The following is a 26619-nucleotide window of genomic DNA, read 5'->3' on the forward strand; positions in this document are numbered from 1 at the left end:
ATAAGCTCTGTTCCAACTATTAAAGTCTCATTTGCAGGTTATGGTAATAACATGCTATGTTTAGGATTGAGAGTAAAAAAAACCCTAGATCATGTTGAGAGATTGAAGTGATTCCCATGAGAGTGTCAAGTCTTTTGCATTGGATCTAAAGGAATTGATGAGATGCTTGAGTTTTCTACAAATTACATCATATCATTACTTATTTCCTCATTCTCATTCTGATCCATCTCATAGATGTATGTTAACTTTACTCGTATTTTTGGTATTGAGAAGAAGGAAAGGGAGTTGGTATAGTGAATAAGGTGTATGTGAGCATGACATAGAAGAATTTGCTATGAAAAATCTGCACCCATATTTATCTTTTATTTTTTATATTAAATTGTCATATTTTCTTGAGGACAAGCAAAATGTTAAGTTTGGAGGTGTGATAGTTTTCGATATAGGCTATATTTTATAATCGTTATAGTGGAATTAATTGCTAGCTTTCAATTCTTTATGATAAATATACGCTAAAAAATGTTGTTGTGTAGAAATAAGGTATCAATAAGAATCAAAACATCAAATTGCTAAAGATAAGAAGAAAAACAATAACCCAAGTTAGTCAATGGAGCACTGCAACATAATCTAGAGCCAAAAGACCTGAGGGGTAGTGTTGAGACGCTATCACACTCTAAGAGAAAGCTCAGCCACAAAACTTTAAAAATAAATTTGTAAGGGTACCTTTGAGAGTGATGATAGAATTAGTGATTTAAAAAAGAAAAGATTTAAGTGTAATTGATTTTCTAAAATTACTATAATACCTTAAAAATAAATTTAGAGTGATTTTAAACCGTCCTAGAAGCATTTTTTAATTTACCAAATATGATTAATGGAAAAAGAAATTGATTTTGGCAAGTCAAAAAAGTGATTTTGGATCCCCAAACACGTTTAAATTAAAAAAGAAGAGAAGAAAAAAATGAAAAAAGAAAAGGTAGTTTAATTTCATTTCTTACGTTTCATCGGTCCCAAAGCCCAGCCCAGAGCGGCAAACCCTAATTTATCTATTTTGCAAATTCTGTCTCTTCCATTTCTTCTTCGGCTGCGTCGTCTTTCTCTCTCAGTGATCATCTCTTTCTCTTACAGTTCACTAATTTGGAAGCAGGTGAGCTCTAATCTCAAACACATTTCCTTCATCAATCACTGATTTCATCTTCTATTATATCAGAATATTACCCATCATTTTTCTCATTCTCTCTTTTCCTTTGCTCTATATCACAGAACAAGACATACTTGTTTGTTGTTTGTTTATCATCTTGATGCTTTCTTGCTAAAATCACAATCTTCTATAATCTTAATGCTTTCAGGAAAATGTTGTCCATTTAATTTTTATTGTTTTTGTGGGGGAATATATCTGTTATTGCATGCTCTTTACTCTTTATTCAAGAAATTGAATAATTCGCAGTTGAAATGAAATGGAAAAGACGGATATGCTTAGCACTTGAAGTGGATGCTCTTCGTAAAGAAATATTGAACTCGAAAAAACGAAAGCAAGGTGAGTGTATAAAGTTAATTCTTTTGTTGGTTGGTGAATTTTATAAATTCTCTTTCTCCTATGGCAATTATTAGAAATTTAATAGAATTACTACGTTAAACAACTTAATTAAAGTAGAGTTGTTGTTACATTACTAAACTTAATTTGATAAACAACTCATCAATAATTTATCAATATATCATTTTTTATTATATTATTAAATTATGGAAATTCAAAATTGTTGAATTTAAATCCTAATTTTATGCCACTTAACACTCCCCTAAAATTAAAAAAAAAACTTTTTGTCTTCATTCGAAAAACTGTTCGCCTGTTTTTTAAAAATCTTTTCATCTTCAACCATTTTTCACAACAATATTATGCTTTTCCGTTCCCTCCCCTTGAGGTACGTCTCGTTCATCTCCTTTCCTCGAAGCTCGTCTCATTTCTCACCATTTGAAACTTGAGGTTTGTTTCTGATTTTAGAACACCAAAGCACCATAGTTGATATAGACTCCATGACATAGTGTTCATACCTATATATCTTTATACTTTCCGACTTCAAAGTTTTCGATTCTCATTTTGTGTGTGTTTTAAAAATAGGGGACTTTAAAGTTTTCGATTGTGCAATAGAGAGGTCTCTTATTGACACTACAACAAATATAGGATTCAGCAACGAATTTAAGCGACGAAAACAATTTCGTCACATAGAAAGCGACGTAAATGTATTTTCGTCGCATTTATGAGCAACGAAAACCATTTTTCGTCGCTTAGAAATGCGACGAAATGTGTTTTCGTCGCTTTTCGTAGCGATGAAACGCGTTTGTGTCGCTCTTAAAGGACGACGTTGGGTTATTAGCCCTAGCCCTAAATCTAATTATGGGTATTTTTAGTGTGGAAGAGATTAAAGAGAGTTGGGGGAATAGTTTTTGAGTTGTTTTGTGTGCGTCCTTTGATAGAGGGGACGGTACAGTACTAAAATTTGGTCGCCTTCCTCATTTCTTATCTTTTTTACTCTTTAATTAACCACAGTTTATCAGGGGTTTTGTATAAAGTGTGGTTGAATTAATTCGGTCTATCTTTTCAAGACCTTCACAATGTTTGTGGGGTTTTGGAGTTTTGAAGTTTTAAGAATATATGGGAATGTTTTGGGATGAAGCTTTTTAACAAAAGCATTTCAAAATGCTGCTTGTGAAAGGAAATTTTTGAAATTTGACTTGATCTCCTTTTCAAGAGTTGGGTTTGATTGTATATGTTTTTGTTGTTTTGGGATGAAGCGGAGGTTACTTAGGTTTCATTAACGAGGTAAGTTTATTACCTTTAAACATTTCTTTAGTCCGATTTGACCCAAATGTTATACTTCTTTTTGTGTTGATTTGTTATATATTTTTTCATTTGTTGAATCTTGCATTCCCAATATTTGATAAATGCTTGCATATTTGTGGAATGGGCTAATAACAATTTGTGTTCTCTCATTTTCATTTTTTCAGACATAATGTCATCGGACAGCGAAAGTGAGGATACCATTGCTGGAATCACACGAGCTCGGGGGAAACTCCTGGCGAATTTTTGTTACGAGTCGTAAATCGTGTTGGAAAAATCAAGCTCGAATGGACTGAGCAACAAGGGAGACCGATTGGACTTGGGTCAGCTTCGTTTAATAGTGAAACAGAGACTAACAAAATCATTCGGATATTACTGGTACCATTTTTTTTCTGTTGTATTTGTTGGCCACTAATCGAATATCTTGTTAACTAGTTTTACTGACTACGTTTTGTAGGAAAAGTTTGTTGTCGATATATCTTAGCCACATGTTCATAGATATATTTTATACGAGATTGAAACTCGATTCAAGGATTATCGAGCGAAACTACATCGACATTATAAAAAAGTACGTGATCCGACACGTGCTCGCGAAAAGCCGTATAAAGACATTAAACAACAAGACTGGAACATATTATGTCATAGATGGGAATCTCCAGCATGGAAGGTAACTAATATATGAGCTTAATTATGCTTTAGTAAGGATAAGGATTTCAATAACCTTAACTGCCTTCTAGGTTTTTTCGAAGTGACATCGTGTCTTAAGATCAATAGAGGCAAAAGTTTTATTTTGGGCGTCACAGGGGGTCAATTGTGACGCTGATAAGCTTAGCGAACATGCAACCTTGGTTGGGTGTGAAGTAGGTTAGTTCCCTTCCTTTTATCTTGGTCTTCCTTTAGGTCATAATCTTAGAAGTGTGTCTTTTTGGTCGCTGGTTCTTGAAAAATTTCTGAAGTGCCTTTCTGCTTGGAAGAAAACATTTTTCTCCAAAGGAGGGAGACTTACTTTAATCCAGGCTGTTCTAAGGGTATTTTGACTTAATTTCTTTCCCTCCTAAAGATCGTGGTGGCTGTCAGCGAGGGATTTTTTTTTGGGAAGGTGGGGGGGGGGGGGGGGGGGGGTGGAGCTCATTTAGTTAGTTGGAAAGAGGTCTACCAAGCCCCTGGAAGCAGGGAGCTTGGGCCTTGGGAACTTGAGGCTTAGGAATGAGGCTTTCTTGGCTAAGTGGTTTTATTGTTTCTTCCATGAATATAGCGCCATAAGGATTATTGTGAGCAAGTATGGGTCACACCCGTTCGATTGGGTCTCGACAGGTGGGTCTAAGGTGAACAATAACAACCCTTGGAAGGGTATTGCTTTGTGTTTCCCCATTTTTTCTCAATCTCTTTGTTCTATTGTGGAGGATGGTCGTAACACTTATTTCTGGGAGGATTCTTGGGGTAGGAGATAAATCTCTGTGCATAGCATTCCCTCGGCTCTATCATCTTTCTGATAAAGAACTTTTTTCGATGGCTTAAGTTATAAGTTAGAGGGGGTGGGTCCTTCCATTTCCTTGGGTCTTTCTCATTCTTTGACGAATCGAGAAGCTTTAGAGGTTTCTGCTTTACTTGCTTTGTTGTCTGAGGTGCCCTCCTATTCTAGGAGGGAAGACGTGAGGATGTGGACCACAACCCTTCAAAAGGTTTTTCTTGTAGCTCATTTTTTCATATCTTGAATTCCCCGTTCTCCTTTTCCCCTTCGCCCCCTTGGTTTACCTCCCTTTGGAAGATTAAAATTCCAAAGAAGATTAAGTTTTTCGTGTGGCAAGTCTTTCTTGGAAAATTCAATACCTTGGATCATATCCAGATGATGTTTTTCTCTTGTCTAGGCCCGTAGTATGTTCTCTGTAGGAGTGTCTCGGAAGACCTTGAACATTTGTTGTGGACTTGTCAGTTTGCGCAAGATCTTTGGCATCGTTTCTTTAGGTGTTTTGGGATGATATGGCTCTGTGCAAGGGATTGTAGGACGATGATGGATGTGTTGTTACACCTTCATTTTCGGGATAGGGAGTGTTTCTTGTTGCAAGCTTGTTTTTTGGCTACTCTTTGGGGTATTTGGTTGGAGCGGAATCACAGATTGTTTAGAGGGTGGAGAAATATGTGGATTATATATAGGAGCTCATTAGATTTAATACTTCATTATGAGGCTCTGTTTCCAAGGCCTTTTGTAATTATCCGTTAGGATTCATTCGTTTGGATTTGCGCTCTTTTCTTTAGGGGCTCCCTTCTTCAGGGCTGTCTTTTTGTAGGCCCTCTTTGTATTTCTTGTTTCATTTTTCTCAATGAAGCGTAGTTTCTTATTAAAAAAAAAGAGTTTAATTCTTTGTTATCATTTTATAAGTATCGTTTCTTAACTAAACATGTAATTTTGTAGGAAAAATCTGCAAAAAATAAAGTGGCATGTAGTAAATTGAGGTTCAATCATCGAGGTGGACCAAAATCATTCAATGTCATCGAGAAGATTTGGTATGAATCCAATAATTTATTTGAATTGTATCGTGACTTTAGATTTTAGGTTCTTATTATTCTTACTATAACTTAATAATGTCTTTGAATTGAGAAAAGAAGATGAGACATATTTCAGTCTCATTCATATATTCTTCAATACGCTTAGGAAAAAAAATTGGATTAATGAGGAAACGAGGGAAGCATATGTGAGTATTCGTTTAATGTTTTAATATGTAAAGTGTTGATGTAAGATATAACTCAAAGTCTTTAACGACACCTTTATTTTTTTAGGAATAAATGATTACATTAAAAGCATATTATGCTTCTCAATAAGACCAAAAAACAGAAGAAATAATTGAGATGGTCATTGGGAAAAGATCAAACTATCTAATAGGAACGGGATATGGACCGAAGCCCACAAAAAGTCAAGGATCGTCAAAATACTTGACGAATATGTGCAGTCATTAGAGTCTCATCTTGAAAGGACTGAGGAAGCATTGGCAAAAGGCGATCCAAGACCATCAAAAGGCTACCCAAGAACAAATAAAGAAAGCATTGGAGGCTCAAAGCCAGGAATTTAACAGGAAACATCTCAAAATGCAACAAATGTTTCTTACGAGGGGAGGAAGTACATCGAATAGTATCTTGGTGTTTTGATTATGTGCTCAATTGTTAAAACTTTACGTATGTTTTGTGAGTATGTTTTCTAGATTATGTTTGTCTGGATTTATTGCTAGAGGAATATGTTTTCCCTATTGTATTAAAAACATGTTTGAGGAACCTATCTTAGTAAAGATTCTTAGGCGAACTATTCGAACAGGACTGTGTTCTTATATGCATCAACTTTTGTATTTCAACAAAGAACCCTGTTCTTATATGCATCAACTTTTGTATTTCACAAAGAACCTTTGACAAGCTGATAACCAAACAACAATACTCAAATTTTAGTCACAAATTACCAGAAATAGAAGTTGGCAATTGAAACAGCAAACAAAATATCCAGATTTTGATTTATATCTGATTTGAAGCTCATTTTGGTTAAATATCCAGCTATATCTGGAGTTCAGTTTTAAATTCATATTTCATGGTTATGAAATGTTGGTTACAGTTTAAGATGGTTTGGACTTCATAAATTGAACGTCCACCAAAAATTAGTTTATGTGAAGACTTTTAACTTTTAATTGTCAGAGTCTTATCTAGTATCGATCCGTGAAGTAAAATAAAATTACTCAAGTTGAGTATGATATATTTTATATTTATCATATAGGTCTATCTAAGTGTGAGATTGATTATTTAATACTTATTGTTCACATCCAGACGTAGTTTATATCTAAAAATAAGTAATTTATGTTAATGTGAGTTAAGATTGATTCTGTCTTAAGTCGTGCCCGTATTGAGCACTTGATAAGGATTTATTTGATTATAGAGGATATTTTATTAGATTAGTTGTCTGTATTGTCTATTGGGATATATAATTATATAGTTTATAGTTGACACATAAGTACTGACGTATATAGTTTATACCACACACAATCGTACAATATTATTATTTGAATTGATTATATGTTCTTTTAGTTTGTAGTTAGTTTGATGACAATGTGGTATGTTCTATTGTTTTATGTAGGTATATATTACAACAGTACATTAACATGATCAAGTTCAAAAGGCTACCTAAACGAAAGGAAAGAATAATAAGTAATCAGATACTTAAAAAATCATACAACAAGTCGAACAAATAAAGAACATGTATTTCTTAATCTTAGCACATATGTATGCAATATTTTCCTTATATTATTATTAATATTTATATAGGTTATATAGTTCATAACACACACAATCGTACAATGTAACCTATATAAATATTAAAATTTCCAAGGGGGGTTCGACATTTGGGACTAAGTCTGAGGTCTCTTCTTCTAAAAAGTTCGAGAAGAGGACGGGTGGAAAGGGGAATAAAGTTGTCCCTGTTGCTGCCCAAAAGAGCAAGGAAGCCAAGGTTTCAGACAAAGGAAAGTGTTTTCACTACAACGTTGACGAGCATTGGAAAACAAACTGCTCGAAGTACTTGGCTGAGAAGAAGAAAGCCAAAGAAGGTAAATTCGATTTACTCGTTCTGGAAAGTTGTTTAGTGGAGAACGATGATTCTGCCTGGATAATACATTCGAGAGCCACTAATCACGTTTGTTTTTCTTTGTAGGGAATTAGTTCCTGGAGGCAGCTGGAGGCTAGAGAGATGACTCTCAGAGTTGGATTCGGGGAGGTCGTCTCTACTGTTGCAGTTGGCAGCATCAAGCTATATTTTAGAAATAGATACATGTTATTAGATAATATGTATATAGTTCCTAAAATTAAGAGGAACTTAATTTCTATATCTTGTATGCTGGAACAATCTAATTCTATTTATTTCAATTTAAACGAAGCATTCATTTGAAGAAATAGTGTTGAGATTTGTTCAGCTAAATTACAAAATAGCTTGTATGTTTTATGACCGACTTTAACTAAAACAATTCTAAACACCAAGTTGTTTAAAATTGCAACAACATTGACCAAAAGACAAATTTTCTCTTAAAGAATATGCCCATCTTTGGCACCTTAGGTTGGGCCACATCAATCTCGATAGTATTGAGAAATTGGTTAAGAGTGGTCTTCTATGCGAGTTAGAAGACAATTCTTTACCAGTATGTGATTCTTGCTTAGAGGGAAAAATGGCTAAAAGATCTATTACAGCAAAGGGTCTTAGAGCCAAATAACCCTTAGAACTTGTGCATTCAAATTTTTGTGATTCGATGAATTTTCAGAAGTGGGTATGAATATTTCATCTTGTTAATAGATGATTATTCAAGATTTGAGTATCTTTACCTAATGCAACGTTTGTTTGAAGCTTTTGAAAAATTCAAAGAGTATAAGACTGAAGTTTAAAATTTATTAGATAAAACAATTAAAACACTTCGATCAGATCGTGGTGAGAGTACATGAATTTGAGATTCTAGGATTATATGATAGAACATGGAATCACTTTCCAGCTCACAGCACCTGGTACACCTCAGTGAAATGGTGTATCGGAAGGGAGAATAGAACCTTGTTAGACACGGATCGGTCAATGATGAGCTATGCTCTGTTACATAACTCGTTTTAGGGTTATGTAATAGAGACTGCAGTTTATGTCCTGAATAATGTTCCGTAAAAAAGTGTTTCTGAAACAACTTTTGAACTCTGGAGAGGTCGCAAACCTAGTTTAAGACACTTAGAGTTTTGGGATGTCCAGCACATGTGCTTACCACAAACCCAAAGAAATTGAAACCATGTTAAAGGGTATGCCTATTTGTAGGTTATCCCAAAGAAATGAGAGGTGGTTATTTCTTCGACCCCAAAGATAATTAGGTATTTTTATCGACAAATGCTATTTTCTTAGAAGAATACCATATTTGGGATCATAAACCACGAAGTAAAATGGTATTCAATGAAGCTATCATTACGACAACACGAGTTACGGACATTGCTGGTCCATCAATAAGGATTGTTGTTGAAGCCAGTACATTGAATCGACATAATTCATCTTAAGATCAGAGAGGGCCTCGAAGTAGTGGGAGGGTTGTGAGCCAACCTGACCATTACGTGGGATTAATAGAATCCCAAGTCGTCATACCTAATGATGACATTGAGGATCCATTGTCTTACAAACAAGTAATGAAGGATGTTGACAAAGATGAATGAATCAAAGCTACAGATTAAGAAATAGTCTCTGTACTCTAATTATGTATGAGAGCTTATGGATCAACCTGATGGTGTAAAACCTGTAGGTTGTAAATGAATCTACAAGTGGAGGAGGGATGCCAACGGGAAGGTACAGACTTTCAAGGCTAGACTCGTGGCAAAGGGTTACACCCAATAAGAGGGGGTTGATTATGAAGAAACTTTCTCCCTTGCTGCCATGCTGAAGTCTATCCGTATTCTCTTGTTCATTACAACATTTTATGACTATGAAATATGACAAATGAATGTCAAGACTGCTTTTCTGAATGAATATCTTCATGAGAGGATCTACATTACTCAACCAGAAGAATTCATAAAGAAGGTAAGAGCAAAAAGTTTGCAAGCTTAAAAGATCAATTTATGAGTTGAAACAAGCTTCAAGATATTGGAACATAAGATTTAACGTCGCGGTCAAATCTTATGGTTTTGACCAAAATGTTGATGAACCTTGTGTATATAAGAAGGTCATCAATAGTACTGTAGTATTCTTGGTATTATACATGGACAATATCTTACTCATTGTGAATGAGGTAGGCTTTCTGACTGACGTTAAAAAATGGTTAGCAACTCAATTCCAAATGAAAGATTTACGAGAAGCTCAGTTTGTTCTTGGGATTCAAAATTTCAAGAATTGCAAAAACAAAATGCTAGCCTTGTCTCAGGCATCATATATTGACAAAATATAGGTAAGATATTCAATGCAAAACTCCAAGAAAGAGCTTTCAGCTTTCAGGCATGGAGTTGCTTTGTCTAAGGGAACAATGTCTTAAGGTACCTCAAGAAGTCGAGGATACGAGATGTATTCCCTATGTGTCAGCTATGTCCAGCCTTATGTATGCCAAGCTGTGTACAAGGCCTGACATATGTTATGCAATCAAGGGCTTGGTCATTGAACTGCACTCAAAACAATCCTCAAGTATCTTCGGAGAACGAGGACAACTTGCTTGTGTATGGTGCTAGGGATTTGATCCTTATAGGATACATTGACTCTGATTTTCAGACTATCAAGGATTTGAGGAAATCCACGTCAAGATCAGTGTTCACTTTGAATGGAAGGGCTGTAGTTTGGTGGAGTGTTAAGCAAGGGTGCATTGCAGACTCCACGATGGAAGATGAGTATATAGCAGCTTGCAAAGCTGCTAATGAAGCTATTTGGCTTCGAAAAAGTTCATGACGGACTTGGAAGTCTATTGTGATAATAGTAGTGCAGTGGCAAATTTAAAGCAACCTCGAAGCCACAAGAGAGACAAGCACATAGAGAAGACGTATCACTCGATAAGATAAATTGTACCACGAGGAGATGTGATCGTCATGAAGATTGCTTCAGAGCACAATATTACTGATCCGTTTACAGAGGCCCTCACGGCTAAAGTGTTTGAAGGTCATATAGAGAGTCTAGGTTTACGAGACGTGTCATTTAGTCTAGGGCAAGTGGGAAATGTTATTGGGTATATTCTATGCCCTAGTTCTTTGTAATACTTGTACGTCTCACTCACTTTCGGACAAGTGGGAGATTGTTGGGTTTGGTCCCTTAGCTCGTGTATTTGTAATGAATGAACAAATTATTTATTTATTCAATACAAAGATATTTTATTATTCTTTTGCATTACTCGTATTCCAATAAACTAAAATCCAAGGTTATTTAATGTAATTGGAACAATATATATTTGAAATACAATGTATATATTTAATATACAATGTATATAGTTTCTTTGCATTACTCGTATTCCAATAAACTAAGAAGATTAATATTTCATAGGATGACCAGGTAACTCAATCTTAATCCTAAGCGAGTTATGAACTCTTGCATATAAGGGATTGTCCTTTGATTTGTATGGGTGAGAGTGGCCCGAGTTGCCGACTCAATAATCCTACCATTTTGGGTATAAGACCGAGTAGGGAGATAACTACGCTAGATGGAGTTCACTCCTTCCCGACTTTAGGGTAAGTAGATGAGTGTTCCCTTAAATGTTGACTCAGGGACTTGAACAAGGGTCCCCACTATTTCACTAGCTCGAAAGAGACTTATGTTTAATGGTCGGACCATAAACAGATTGTTCATTAGAGAATCAGTGGTACTTAAGGTGAAAAAGGTGCTTAGGGGTAAAATGGTAATTTGACCCAGCTAAAGTTGTGAACACTCGTGAAGAATTGACTTACTGTTAATAGTCAATATTCATGGATGAAAAATATTATACAGTGCAAATAGTGCAACTATGTGTCTTTAGTGGAGTAACTCACAGTTAACGAATGTTGGTTATTTTGGTTAATGAGTTTAATCACTTAATCTCGTATCGTTGGAGCTTCTAATATATAGATCCATTATTCTCCCTGCTAGCTCACAACGGGTAAAATAAAGATTATTACTTATGAAAGAATTTTAGGGATACAAATTATTTAGCGGAATGTAGGTTAATTGTATAAGATATAATGAATATAATTTATATAGATACATTATAATATAAATTTCATTATGAATGACATTCATAATTGAACTATATATTATGATAGTTATATTTGTATAAGATTTAAATAATGACTAATATGAATTGTATTATTGATAAGTCTTGAATTTTAGGAAAAAGTGTTTAAAAATTGTGCATGTTTAATGTCTTCTGAAATTAAATACGTGTGTTTCATGTATTGAATCTGGTATAAATGGGACTATTTCTTAGGAAAGACTTGTACACTTGGTTTTTGATAAATACATGGAATTATCAGGAAATATATATGTTTTATAGGGAAACAGGAAGGAAAAAAGCAGCAATGCACCTGCTGCAGATGACACAGAGGCTATCTTAAAGCTAGCAGCGATGCGTCTGGCGCATCGCCAACACTCCAGAAACTTCAGCAATGCGTCTGGCGCATTCTCCACCTACAAATAAGGGCTTTTGTTGACCGGGCAGTTGGAAGAAATCTCAACCCATCCCTTGATCCGTGCAACCAAATGCTATTAAGCCCCACTGTAGCTTCTCCACTCAAATACCCAAGATTTTCTCCACCAACTTGCAAGGTTTAGCTTATAAATACCAAGTTCCATCAAGCTTCAATGGGGGAGCTCACTTGACATTTAAAATTCCAGCTTGCTTTCTTTCTAGAATTTACGCTTTTATAATTTGTGTTGTCTTTAATTGTGTTCAACATTATTGGAGTTATTTTTATTGCAATCCCTTTTTGTTGTTACCATTTTCTTTAGATTTTGGTTCTCGATTTTAATTTAGCTATTGTAATTACTTCTTAACTTAATATGATATTTTATTTCAATCCACTTCTTATTATTTCTATTTTTCATGTTTCTATGAGTAGCTAATTTTCTTTTCCAACCCTCTTACGAATGACTTAGTTCCCATCATTTTAATTACATCTATCAGATAGCACAGCGTTTATGCTCAAATTGCTTATCTTGATTGAGTTAGTTAATCTAGTTGATTTTACTTGCTGGCCACTTGTTTAAATCACAACAGTTGAGTTTGATTCTGAAAAGGTTAGAGTCAACGGAGTTCATCAAGATAAAATGGGAAGTTACTTAGACATAAGAACTTAAACAAGATCCTAGACATAGGCTCTCTTACCCATTAAACGTAAGTTGAAGTTTTAATTACTTAGGATTCTTCTAGTATTTTACAGACATGTTTTAAATACTAGCCTAATCTTCTAAACAAACCAAAAGCGGTATGGAATAGGAGTTGAATCAGTTTGCAATTAAAGAGTAAATTTAGTGTGAGATTCTGATTGGTGTAATTCATTTCTCTTCGAACTAGTCAGTAGTATGAGGGTTGGTTTCAAAATTCTATTTTATTAAATTATAAAACGTGCATTTCAACCAATCAATTATTTTTATTCCCAAACTCGATTGATCATTCCAACAACTTGTAAAATCAATTTTAAAAGAAATCTAGTCCATGTGGAGACGAACTTGGAATATTTCCAGATTATTACTTGTGACAGTGTGCACTTGCACTCGTCCCTCTTGCTATTAAGCAGAGGCGCAACAATTATGATGTGATCATATTTGAACTAACGCTCCAAAATGTCACCTACACAATAATGAAGAGAAGCTTGAAGAAAGACCAACCAAACGAAGGACATTTCATTGGACCCATCAACAAAATTTTATTATATTGAAGGCCAATGAAGAACCTACAAGGGTCAACAGGAAGCATGAAAGGGAAGAGAAGCCGAGCGAGTGGGCCCACTTTAAGGACAAGCCCATTGGGAGACCACTTGCACGCACGCAAAGCCAGGCACACTCCATTGCGCACGCCCCACCTGAAGGGATGTGAATCCCAGAGCGGAAGCGAATCGTTGTTCGTGACATTTGGGAAACAAAACATAAAGTGCAAGAAGAAAACCACAGGGAAAAATTACCTTTGAAGAACTTTTCTTCAATGAATTTCCCGACACTACCAATGCGTCTTCCGTGCTATCCTCTTGGGTCTCAAGAACACGCTTGTGGGAGAGTTTCGTTTGGAAGAAGAGGGGATTTTTGAGAGAGATCAATTGAGAGAATTGGGGAAGATGCTTTTTTCTCTGTTCTTTTCTTTTCTATGCAGAACAGTTCTGCAATCCAAAAAAAAACCAGTGACGTAGGGAGTTACCCCACGTCACATAACTCCCCACTCCCCTGCAATAATGCAGGGGAGTTAATAATTAATTATATTAATTAATATAATTAATATAATTAATAAATTAAATAATTATTAATAAAATTAATAATTAATTAATTAAATGTAATATTAAATAATTAACAATTAATTATTTAACATTTAATTAAATATCTCATATTTAATTAAACCATATTCTCTCGTATAACCTATAGTTCTAATGTACATCTTATGCACATTATTTTTAACCTATAGTTTTAATATGAATAAGATTCATATTAATTTTACTTGAATCTTATTCAAATAATTCCTCTCATAATATATAGTTTTAATTTATAATTAACTATATATTATAATGTATCAATATACATATAATCCCTTAAGTAATTTGAACAATTCAAATTCTTCCAAAACCTGATCCTCGTTTTACCCGTTATGAGATAGCAAGGGGACCTAATGGATCTACAGATCCGAAGCTCCAACGATACGAGATTAATCAATCAAACTCATTTATCGAGTAAATCAACATTCGTTAACTACGGGTCATTCAACTAAAGACCCGCAGTTGCACTCTTCTCACTGCAGAATGTTTTCATGTCCACGGATATACGACCATTAATGACAAGTCAATCCTTCACGAGTGCTCGTAACTCAAGTTGGGTCAAATTACCGTTTTACCCCTGAGTTACATCTTACTCCTTAAATACCACTGCTCCTCTAATGAACAACCCGGTTATGGTCCGACCAATAATCGGAAGTCCTTCTCGGGCCAATGAGAGGGTGGGGCCCCTTTTTCAAGTCCCGGAGTCAACATTTAAGGGAACACATATCTACTCCCCTAAAGTCGGAGAGGAGTGAATTCCATCTTGTGAAGTTATGTTCCCAGCTCCCCACTCGGTCTCGTCTCCAAAATGGTAGGAATGTTGAGTCGGCAACTCGGGCCACTCTCACCCATACAGATCAAAGGACGAGCCCTCATGGGCAGGAGTCCATAACTCACTCAGGGTTGAGAATGAGTTGCTTGGTCATCCTAAGACACAGTAATCTATTAGTTAACGGTGTTACATCTAAAGATTTGCTATTTCGTGGTCCAGTCTTGTAGAAACTCATTGTATAGGATACCCCCACTTGCATGTCTCCACATGAACGACCTGGATCGAGTTGTCTGTAACCTTTACAGAGTGGGCCGTATCCATAGTATTGCCAGGATAAGGTAGCCAGCCTTATCCATATACTATAGACCCTTTAGGTTATTCACAGGACTTTATCCACTTGTATATCAGAGTATATCAAATATATACCTCGTATATCAGAGGTATATCAAATATATACCCAGTATATCAAATATATACCCAGTATATATACTGTCCCGGTTACACTAAAATAACCACGGATGTTTAGTTTATTGGATTTTGGACAATGCAATGCTATGAATTCAACAACAAATTTATTGAATATACATTTGTTTTTACAAAATACAAACTACGAGTTTAGGGCAAGACACCCAACAAACTCCCACTTGAACTAAACTCGAGTGGGGTGTACATTATCATAAAGCAAAGGGAAAATACAATAAACAAGGGCATACACTATACCCATTACATTTCTCCCACTTGCCCTGGACTAATCGTACAAAGCTCGTAGATCTAGACTTTCTAGATGGCTCTCAAACACTTTACCCGTGAGTGCCTTCGTAAAAGGATCAACAATGTTGTGCTCCAAAGCAATCTTTGTGACAATCACATCTCCTCGTTGCACTATCTCCCGTATAAGGTGGTACTTCCTTTCGATGTGTTTGCCTCTCTTGTGGCTTCGAGGTTCTTTAGAATTTGCCACAGCACCACTGTTATCACAATAAAGTGTGATGGGCAAGTTCATGTTTGGAACGACGTCCAAATCTGTCAAGAACTTTCTAAGCCAAAACGCCTCTTTGGTGCTTCACAAGCTGCAACATACTCAGCCTCCATCGTGGAGTCTGTGATGCATCCTTGTTTGATGCTTCGCCAAACTACCGCTCCTCCGTTAAGAGTGAATACTGACCCCGACGTGGATTTTCTTGAATCCTTGTCTATTTGGAAGTCAGAGTCAGTGTATCCTGTAAGGATCAAATCGTTAGCGCCATACACGAGCTTGTAGTCCCTTGTTCTCCTAAGATACTTGAAGATTCCCTTAACAGCAGTCCAGTGATCATATCCTGAGTTGGATTGGTACCTACTGACCATCCCTACAGCATAGCAAATGTCAGGCCTCGTGCACAGCATAGCGTACATCAGGCTGCCCACTGCTGAAGAATAGGGTATACGTCTCATATCCTCAAGAGATGTCTTAAGACATTGTTCCTTAGACAGATGAATTCCATGCCTGAAGGGTAATAAACATTTCTTGGAATTCTGCATCGAATATCGAACAAGCATCTTGTCGATATAAGTTGCTTGAGACAAGGCTAACGTTCTGTTCTTACGATCCCTTAAAATTTGGATGCCAAGAACATACTGAGCTTCTCCCAAATCTTTCATTTGGAACTCAGTCGCTAGCCACTTCTTTATGTCAGTGAGGTATCCTACATCATTCCCAATGAGTAGAATATCATCCATGTACAACACTAAGAAGGCTACAGTGTTGTTGACGACCTTCTTGTATACACAAGGCTCATCAATGTTTTGGTCAAAACCATAAGATTTGATCGCAGTATCGAACCTTATGTTCCAAGATCGAGATGCTTGTTTCAGTCCATATATGGACTGTTTAAGCTTGCAAACCTTTTGCTCTTGATCATGAGCTATGAACCCTTCGGGTTGAGACATATAAATACTTTCTTCAAGATTGCTATTCAGAAAAGCAGTCTTGACGTCCATTTGCCATATTTCATAGTCATAATATGTGGCAATGGACAAAAGTATTCTAATGGACTTAAGCATAGCTACAGGGAGAAGGTTTCTTCATAGTCCACCCCTTCCTTTTGTGTGTAGCCTTTTGCCACAAGTCTCGCCTTATTAGTCTATACTTTTCCTTCGGTGTCTCATTTTCTCTTATAGATCCATTTGCATCCTATGGGTTTTATCCCGTCAGGTTCATCTACAAGTTCCCAAATGGAATTGAAGTACATCGACTCCATTTCCAAGTCCATTGCTTTGACCCATTTGTCCTTGTCAGTATCTTCCATTGCCTTTTTGTAGATCAATGGATCCTCGACGCCGTCATCAGGTATGACAACTTGGGTTCAGTTAAACCCACGTAGCGATCAGGTTGTGACACAATCCTCCCACTACGTCGAGACACCCTCAACACTTGAGGTGGATGTGACTGACGTGATGTACTGGCTTCATCAACAACTCTTGTTGTAGTGCTAGTTTGATCAACAACTCTTGTTGACGTGTTTGTAGCCTCTTCGGAAATCTCGTTAATCACTACCTTACTTCGTGGTTTATGATCTTGAATATGGTCTTCTTCCAAGAAAGCAACATTTGTCGATACACACTCTGTTTTCTTGAGGATCGAAGAATAGACCACCTCTCGCCTCTTTAGGGTAACCTACAAATAGGCATACTTTTGAACGAGGTTCCAATTTCTTTGGGTTAGTCATGAGCACGTGTGTCGGGCATCCCCAAATGCGGAAGTGACGTAAACTAGCTTTACGACCCTTCCATAGTTCAAAAGGTGTTTTAGAAACACTTTTTGATGGAACTACGTTTAAAATATAAACCGCAGTCTTCACTGCGTAACCCCAAAACGAGTTAGGCAATTGAACATAGCTCATCATTGATCGAAGCATGTCCAACATGGTTCTGTTTCTCCTTTCTGATACACCGTTTTGTTGAGGTGTACTAGGGGCTAAGAGTTGGGACGTAATTCCATGTTCTATCATATAGTCCTGGAATCTCAAGTCCATATACTCTCCACCCCGATCTAATCAAAGTGTTTTAATGGTTTTACCTAATTGATTTTCAACTTCAGTCTTGTACTCCTTGAACTTTTCAAGGGCTTCAGACTTATGTTGCATTAGGTATAAATAACCATACCTTGAATAATCATCTATACAAGAGATGAAGTATTCATACCCTCCTCGAGCTTTAACATTCATCGGACCACAAAGGTCTGAATGTATAAGTTGTAAGGCTCGATAACCTTTTCCAATAAAAGGTCTTTTAGTCATTTTGCCTTCAAGACAAGACTCACATGGTGGTAAAGAATCATCTTCTAACTCACTTTGAATGTCATTCTTAACCAACCTCCCAATCCTATTGAGATTAATGTGACCTAATCTTAAGTGCCAAAGATAGGTATTTTCTTTTTGAGAAACTTTTTGCCTTTTATTTTGAGTTCTAGAATTTTTAAACAACTCGGTATTTAAAACTGCTTTAGTTATGGTTGGTCTTAGCACATATAAGTTGTTTTCAAGCAAAGCAGAACAAATATTAACACCATTTCTCGAAATGAACGCTTCATTCAATTGAAATGAAATGTAATACATATGTTCTAACAAACAAGAAACTGAAATTAACTTCCTTTTAATTTGAGGAACCACGTACACATTATCTAATAATATATACATATTCTTGTTTGTAAACAACTTGAGCTCCCCCACCGCCACAGCTGAGACGACTTCTCCTGTTCCGACCTTGAGAGTCATCTCTCCAGCGTCAAGCTGCCTCCAGGAACTAATTCCCTGAAATGAAGAACAAACGTGATTAATGGCTCCTGAATCCAATATCCAGGCGGAGTCATCGTTCTCTACTAAACATGTTTCCAAAACAAGTAAATCGTATTTACCTTCGTTGGCTTTCTTCTTTTCGGCCAAGTACTTTAGGCAGTTGCGCTTCCAATGCCCGTCCATATTGCAGTGGAAACACTTTCCTTTCTCTGCAACCTTGGCCTTGCCTTTCTTGGCAGCGGCAGCAGCGGAGTCAGGTTTAAACCCCTTACCAGTAGCCTTATTCTTCTTAATAGTCTTACTTCTAGAAGAAGAGGGCGCAGACTTGGTTCCAGATGACAAATCTCGGTTGAACCTTTTTTAGGTGGCAACGTTTGCCTCCCCTTCTTGTCCCTTACTCTTCATAAGAGACTGGTAGGTCTGCAGCTCGTTTAAGAGCGTGGTAAGAGTGTACTCTAGCTTATTTCATAACCCCATTGCTGCGGAATGGAAGGAAACTCTTCGGAAGAGATTCCAGAATAAAGCTGACCTGACTCTGCTCGTCTATGACGACCCCGTTCGACTCTGCCACGTTGAAGTGGACCATCAGGTTGAGAACGTGTTCTCGCACTGAGGAGCCCTCCTTCATGCGGGAGTTGTAAACGAACTTAAGGGCTTCATGTCGAGCTTGTGAGGACGGTTGTCTAAACATGCTCTGCAGTGAGTCCATGATTTCCTTAGCGGTGACCGTGTCCTCGTGCTTCTTGGCAAGCACATCAGATATGCTCGCCAAGATGTAGACCTTGGCCTTGTCATTGGCCTTGATCCACCTGTCATAGCCGTTGCGCACCGCCACAGTGGCGTTGGGCGCAGGAGCTTGAGGACAATCCTCTTGCAAGATAAACCTAAGATCATCTATCACGAGAATAGTATTCAGGTTTGATTTCCATTGTTTGTAATTCCCGCCGTTAAGTTTTTAACTGGCTAGGAGTGCAATAATGGAAGCAGACATGCTGAAAGTAAAAACAACCTATATCAGTTTCATGCATTAGCCTTTAAACCCAATCAGATTTTAGCAAAAGTAATTAAGTACCCTAACAAAATTGTTTTGCAACGACGCTTCAGTGATTTAGAGCAACAACTACCATAGGGCAGACATGTACTCCTTCACTGAATTGAGACTTTCTCAACAAAATTTTACACTAGAATAACTCTTATTCCTATAAACTTTAGTCATCGTTTATTTGGTCAGGAAATTGCTAACTAACTTAACAACTCCCCGTAAGTGTGACCCGTCATTTTCGGACCTCAGAGATCCACCCCAATAATCCCGCCGTAGGGAAGGAAAATATTGGAGCAAAATCTAAGAGACCCTTATCCATTTCTAGAGTTTGCCTTGGTTTTGATTCCATACAATGAACCCTCCGTAGAGATGGTCGCTCTAGGACGACACGCAGGTTATGTATGAAACCTCACGGTTCAAACCAATGGCGGAGACCGCAGGATGTGTTGTCACACGTCCTTCTCCCACTTACTATGAACACTATCTCCATTCACCTCGATATTGAACCATGCAAACACCTTCCGTAGGGAGGCCGCGCCCAGGGCGACACGAGGCCGAGCATGGAACTAACAGTGTGAATACAAAGGAGAACGTGATAGAGAGAGAACAGTATGTTATATATAGTTTGTATATCAAATATATACGCTATATATTACATATTCTCTTTAGCTCCCACTTAGTATTTTAAGACTAGGGTATATTACTTAGATAAATCCCGGCTAAGTGAAAATAACTAAGTGAATTTTTAGTCGGCCCAATATAACTCTTATATTGGTAGTTGTACAATAATGTTTTAGTTCATTAAACACTTTAATAAACCAACGACATTATTGCATGTGTATAAAATATTGACTAATTCAACCCCCAGGTCGGTTCCTAGGTACAGGTGTTCCCTTACGGTCAGCTTAAATACCTCAACCTAGACAGAACCTTCCTTAGACAGGGTTCCCTTGTAGGCAATATTTTATATTTAGTCTTTTATCATTTCATTTTAAACCTAGTTAAAATAAAATAAAAGACTACCCCCTAATCATATTAGAAGATATAACCTAAGGTCTAATTAATTTTAAACCCCTTTAAAATTAATTTAACTTAGACCCTATGTTTGCATGTAATTCTTTATTATAGATTTTAATTTCTTTCTACCACATTTTATAACTCTTATAAAATTTAAGAAATTAAAACTATAATCATGCATTGTAAGCATACATTAATATAAAAATTATATTAACCAAAGTAATGTCATGCTCAATGCAACTTTATTTTCATCTAATTAATACAATACTTATATTAATTATGAAAATAAAACATGCATCCATACATTATAACATTTATAACTATATGATGCATGACCATACATACATACTATATATCAAACATACATATTATGCATGTAACCTATGGTGGGATTTTAAAACTATATGGCATACAATATGCAATATGCTTTTAATTAAAATATACATTCATAATTCATAAAATAATTAAATAGCAAAGTTGGAACAGTTTTTGGCACCCTAAGAAAGCAAAATAATACAAAAATAAGAAAGTGACTGCAACCGCCCTCGAACCGCGAACCAGAGCCACGAAAATGCACCAAAAAACACCCGGGACAGCACCTAGGCGCCTAAGGACAGCGCCGCGGCGCTACAGTGCAGTGCCGTAGTGCTGTGTGCTGTCCCTGCAGCGCCATGGGGCTGCTGCATAGCGCCACAGCGCTGTCTGCTTCGTCTTCTTCGCTGTTTTCTGCAATTTTTGGCAAATCTGACACCACAAACGACTTTTGAGCAACCCGGACTTACAGAAACAATACAGAAACACAATGCTCAAAACACCGGGCCCTTACATGATCAAATAAAGAAGAAAAACGCTATCTAAATGCCAAAAACCGGAAATTTTCCAACCTGCAAACCCATATTTCGAAACTATGAAAACACCCACCATAAATACCGATTTTGCTCCCAAAAAATCAGAACAACAACCTTGCTCTGATACCAATTGAAGGGATGTGAATCCCGGAGTGGAGGCGGACCGTTGTTCGTGACATTTGGGAAAGAAAATCACAAAGTGCAAGAAGAAAACCACAGGGGAAAAATTACCTTTGAAGAACTTTTCTTCAATGAATTTCCCGACACTACCAATGAGTCTTCCGTGCTATTCTCTTGGGTCTCAAGAACACGCTTGTGGGAGCGTTTCGTTTGGAAGAATAGGGGATTTTTGAGATAGATCGATTGAGAGAATTGGGGAAGATACTTTTTTCTCTATTATTTTCTTTTCTATGCAGAACAGTTCTGCAATCCCAGAAAAAACCAGTGACGTCGGGAGTTACCCCACGTCACATAACTGCCCACTTCCCTGCAATAATGCGGGGAGTTAATAATTAATTATATTAATATAATTAATAAATTAAATAATTATTAATCAAATTAATAATTAATTAATTAAATGTAATATTAAATAATTATTAATAATATTAATAATTAATTAATATTAATAATTAATTAATTAAATGTAATATGAAATAATTAACAATTAATTATTTAACATTTAATTAAATATCTCATATATAATTAAACCATATTTTCTCGTATAACCTATAGTTCTAATGTACATCTTATGCACATTATTTTTAACCTATAGTTTTAATATGAATCTTATTGATATTAATTTTATTTGAATCTTATTCAAATAATTTCTCTCATAATATATAGTTTTAATTTATAATTAACTATATATTATAATGTATCAATATACATCTAATCCCTTAAGTAATTTGAACAATTCAAATTCTTCCAAAACTTGATCCTCGTTTTACCCGTTTTGAGCTAGCAAGGGGATCTAATGGACCTACAGATCCGAAGCTCCAACGATACGAGATTAATCGGTCAGACTTATATACCGAGTAAATCAACATTCGTTAACTACGGGTCATTCCACTAAAGACCCGCAGTTGCACTCTTCTCACTGCAGAATGTTTTCGTGTCCACGAATATACGACCATTAATGACAAGTCAATCCTTCACGAGTGCTCTTAACTCAAGTTGGGTCAAATTACCGTTTTACCTTTGAGTTACATCTTACTCCTTAAATACCACTGCTCCTCTAATGAACAACCCGGTTATGGTCCGACCAATAACCGGAAGTCCCTCTCGGACCAATGAGAGGGTGGGGCCCCTTATTCAAGTCCCGGAGTCAGCATTTAAGGGAACACACATCTACTCCCCTAAAGTCGGAGATGAGTGAATTCAATCTTGTGAAGTTATGTTCGCAGCTCCCCACTTGGTCTCGTCCCCAAAATGGTAGGAATGTTAAGTTGGCTACTCGGGCCACTCTCACCTATACAGATCAAAGGACGAGCCCTAACGGGCAGGTGTCCATAACTCACTCAAGATTGAAAATGAGTTATCTGGTCGTCCTAAGAAACAGCAATCTATTAGTTAACAGTGTTACATCTAAAGATTGGCTATTTCGTGGTCCGGTCTTATAGAAACTCATTGTATAGGATACCCCCACTCGCATGTCTTCACATGAACGACCTGGATCGAGTCGTTTGTAACCTTTACAGAGTGGGCCGTATCCATAGTGTTGCCAGGATAAGGTACCCAGCCTTATCCATATACTATAAACCCTTTAGGTTATTCACGGGACATTATCCACTTGTATATCAGGGTATATCAAATATATATCTCGTACATCAGGGGTATATCAAACATATACCTAGTATATCAAATGTATACCCAGTACATATACTGTCCCGGTTACACTAAAATAACCTCGGATGTTTAGTTTATTGGATTTTGGACAATGCAATGCTATGAATTCAACAACAAATTTATTGAATAAAACTTTATTGAATATACATTTGTTTTTACCTAAATACAAACTACGCGTTTAGGGTAACACACCCAACATTGGATTCATCTCAGATAAAAATTCAGAACAAAATTCCACAGCTTCTTCTACAATGTAACATTCTCCAATACATCCTTCTGGTCGATTTTGATTTCTCACATAACCTTTTAAAACCTTCGTGTATCGCTCAAAAGGATACATGCATCATAAATAGACAGGCCCACACAGTTGTACTTCTCTCACTAGGTGCACAGTAAGGTGAACCATGATGGTGAAGAATGATGGTGAAAAATATTTTTCTAGTAAACATTAAGTGAGCACTATTTCATCTTGCGACTTCTGAAGCTTGGAGGGATCGATCACTTTACTACGTATAGCATTGAAGAAAAAACAGAATCAGATGATGACATATCTCACATGTGTTGGTAAGACCCCACGAATTATCACATGTAGCAACTGTTGCATGAGAACATGATTGTCATGAAATTTGAAACCATAAAGCTTCAAGATAGTGAGTGACACAAGATTTCGTACATTGGATGAGTATCCATCAGGGACCTTAATTTCGGCTAGTGATTTACACATACTCAGTTTCTCCGGACGTGATAATGTATAACATACTGGAGGTATGAAAGTTCATTTACTTGCGGGGCCAATTCTGTCCTTATGTTTAGCTCCACCAAATCTTGTCGAGACTTCAATCGATATTTTGTTTTTCTAGGAATATCCAGTAGTGTGCCAATTATATTTGTGCACACATTTTTTTCAATGTACATTACATCTAGACAATGTCGTACATGAAGACTTTTCCAATATTCTAACTAAAAAAATATTGAATTTTTCTTCCAATAACTACTAGAAATATCTTCTGTTTTTTTTTGCTTTCTATTCATTTTACCTAATACAGTTTCAAGTTTACTTGCTCTAACAAAAATGTCATATCCACTAAATGTCTCTGGTGCTAGTTCAAATTCTTGTTTACCATTGAAAGTCTTCTTCTCATTTCTATATGGATGATATAGGGGTAAAAAACGATGATGTCCGAGGTATGCCATTTTGTTTCCATGTTTCAATCGAATGGAAGACGTCTTTTCTCCATAAATCGAACATGCATGATACCGTTTTATACTGAAACCACACAAATTTCCATATGCTGGAAAATCGTTTATAATCCACAATAAGATAGCTTTTAAGACAAATCTTTGATGTCGATACGCATCATAACATGCAATCCCCTCAGTCCATAGTTGTTTTAGATCATTAACCAAAGGACCGAGGTATACATCTATATCATTTTCAGGTTGTTTAGGACAAGATATTAATGTAGTTAACATCATAAACTTTCGTTTCATGCACAACCATGGTGGGAGGTTATAAATAACCAATATAACTGGCCAACAACTATACCTACTACTAAGATCACCATGTGGATTAATTCCATCGGTAGGCAAAACGAAGATTTCTTGGCTCAGAACCAAACTCTGGCCAAAGATTGTCAATTAATTTCCAAGAAGGAGAGTCCATAGGGTGTCTTAGAAGCTCATCATTTTCCCCACCTCTAGCATGCCAATTTAACAATTTAGATATTTCAACAGTTCGAAACATTCTTTGGAATCGAGTAATTGGAGAAAAGTACCACATAACCTTGGCCGGAACACCTTTTTTCTCTTCTTTGGAGTTCTTACGAAGCTTCCATCTCGATGTTTTGCAAATTGGACATGCATCTACATCGAAAAGGTCTTTCCTAAACAGGCAACTATTGTTGAAAGAGGCATGAATCTTCTCAAACTTCATTCCAAGAGTAGACAATGTCTTTTTAGCTTTATACGTAGAAGTTAGAATTTCATTCGACTGTGGTAGGATATCATGTACTAAAGTTAACAATTTAGTGAAACTTTTATCACTCCATCCATATTTAGTCTTCAAGTTATATAATTTTAGCAGTGTAGACTTTAGTGAAATTTTTATTGCATGAATACAATGGTTTCTGTGCATCAATCAATAGTTGTTCAAAGTTTTAGACTTATTTGAAAAATAGTCTTGTGGAGCTTCAAATATATTAGTTGTATTCTTTATGTCATAATCATCATAATCTTCTTTTCCCTTAGTAGTACCACTTTCATCCTTATCCTTCATAGGTAATTGCTCACCATGCCAAATCCGTATCTTATAACTCTTATCAATACCATAAATAAACAAGTGTTCTATAACTATGTTCAACTCTTGTAGAACTGCATTTGCATAGTTCAAGCAAGACACCATATGCGGTTTGACCCTTTTGAATGTTGTAGTCCATTTTCAATGAAGTTCTCAACACCTAAGTTATATTCCACTGATATTCTATCTCTGTTCATCCATGACTTATCCATATATAATAACTTAACTAAAAAAATTATCTACAAAGAAAAAAGGAAAACAAAAACTATATGAAACAAAAATAAACCTAAGCATAAGCAACAGTTTATAGTACATAAGCCTATAATAGATTTAGAAAAAATTATCTACAAAACAAAAAGGGAAAAAAAATACCATATCAAACAATAATAAACATAACATAAGCAACAGTTTATAGTACATAAACCTATAATAGACCTAGCTAACATAAGGAAGTAAAAGATCATTAACATTATTTAAAATTAACTACATGCCAACATATGGGCAAATTAAGACAAAGCCTTATTTTTCTGTCATTATCTTCCAAACCACTTTTGTGAACTCTTATATTTTCATTTTCTACAGCAAGTTATCAGAGCTATCCTCCTACTGCCTCCTACCATCATTTTCAAAGGGTAAAAAATTATAGTTCATAACCATATTTAATTCCCCTCTCTTTAACCTATTTGTTGGCTTTCCTTTTCCACGGATTATTATTAGTGTAGAAAAAGAAGTAAGATGTTTATCAGTTGGGGATGTGTGCAAGATTTTCATGTTGGCCTTGCCGGGGTTTGTACAAATTTTTTAAGTATTTTTATTCTCTGAATTAAACATCTTTTTAAGGTCTAATCTATTTTATATAGTGTTTATGATTACAAAAATTGCAGAAGGACGCTGACTTTGAATGCTAATGGAATATGAGTTAATTACACATCTTCAACTTTGGGCTCAACATCATTTAATTGTGTTCCTGTCACCACATTCTTCTTTGCTTTTATTTCTAGGTACTAAAATTAAATTGAAATCAATAGTGATATGAAATATATCTGAATATTTGCTTAACTATTTTGTTTTTAATGTGACTTTTAGAGAGCATTGAACTCAAACTAAAGTAGTTTTAAATACTGACTTATTTAAAAATGCTAAAACTCAAACTAAAAGGCAAAAAGTTTCTCCCAAAGAAAATACCTATCTTTGGCACTTAAGATTAGGTCACATTAATCTCAATAGGATTGGGAGGTCCGTTAAG

General features: G+C 36.1%; 1 long non-coding RNA gene and 1 pseudogene across 3 annotated transcripts in view; one reads left to right on the forward strand and one right to left on the reverse strand.

The window, feature by feature from the left end:
* The window catches only part of LOC111019513 (uncharacterized), a 70842-nt gene extending 64706 nt beyond the window's left edge, over positions 1-6136 (forward strand). The window contains exons 1-6 of one of the 3 annotated variants that reach the window (XR_015792257.1): positions 985-1141; positions 1442-1531; positions 2998-3208; positions 3288-3497; positions 5244-5523; positions 5609-6136. This is a non-coding gene — a long non-coding RNA (uncharacterized LOC111019513). Of the gene's footprint in view, positions 1-984; positions 1142-1441; positions 1532-2997; positions 3209-3287; positions 3498-5243; positions 5524-5608 lie in introns of those variants that run through there. The other 2 variants (XR_002602556.2, XR_015792256.1) reach the window with 2 other exon arrangements.
* Positions 6137-23255: 17119 nt separating this feature from the next.
* LOC148213061 (uncharacterized) lies at positions 23256-24550 on the reverse strand (annotated as a pseudogene).
* Positions 24551-26619: the final 2069 nt, after the last annotated feature.

The sequence above is a fragment of the Momordica charantia genome (genome assembly GCF_013281855.1).
Source record: "Momordica charantia cultivar OHB3-1 chromosome 1 unlocalized genomic scaffold, Mcharantia_2.0 BLBB01000001.1, whole genome shotgun sequence".
In the NCBI taxonomy this organism is placed as follows: Eukaryota; Viridiplantae; Streptophyta; class Magnoliopsida; order Cucurbitales; family Cucurbitaceae; genus Momordica; species Momordica charantia.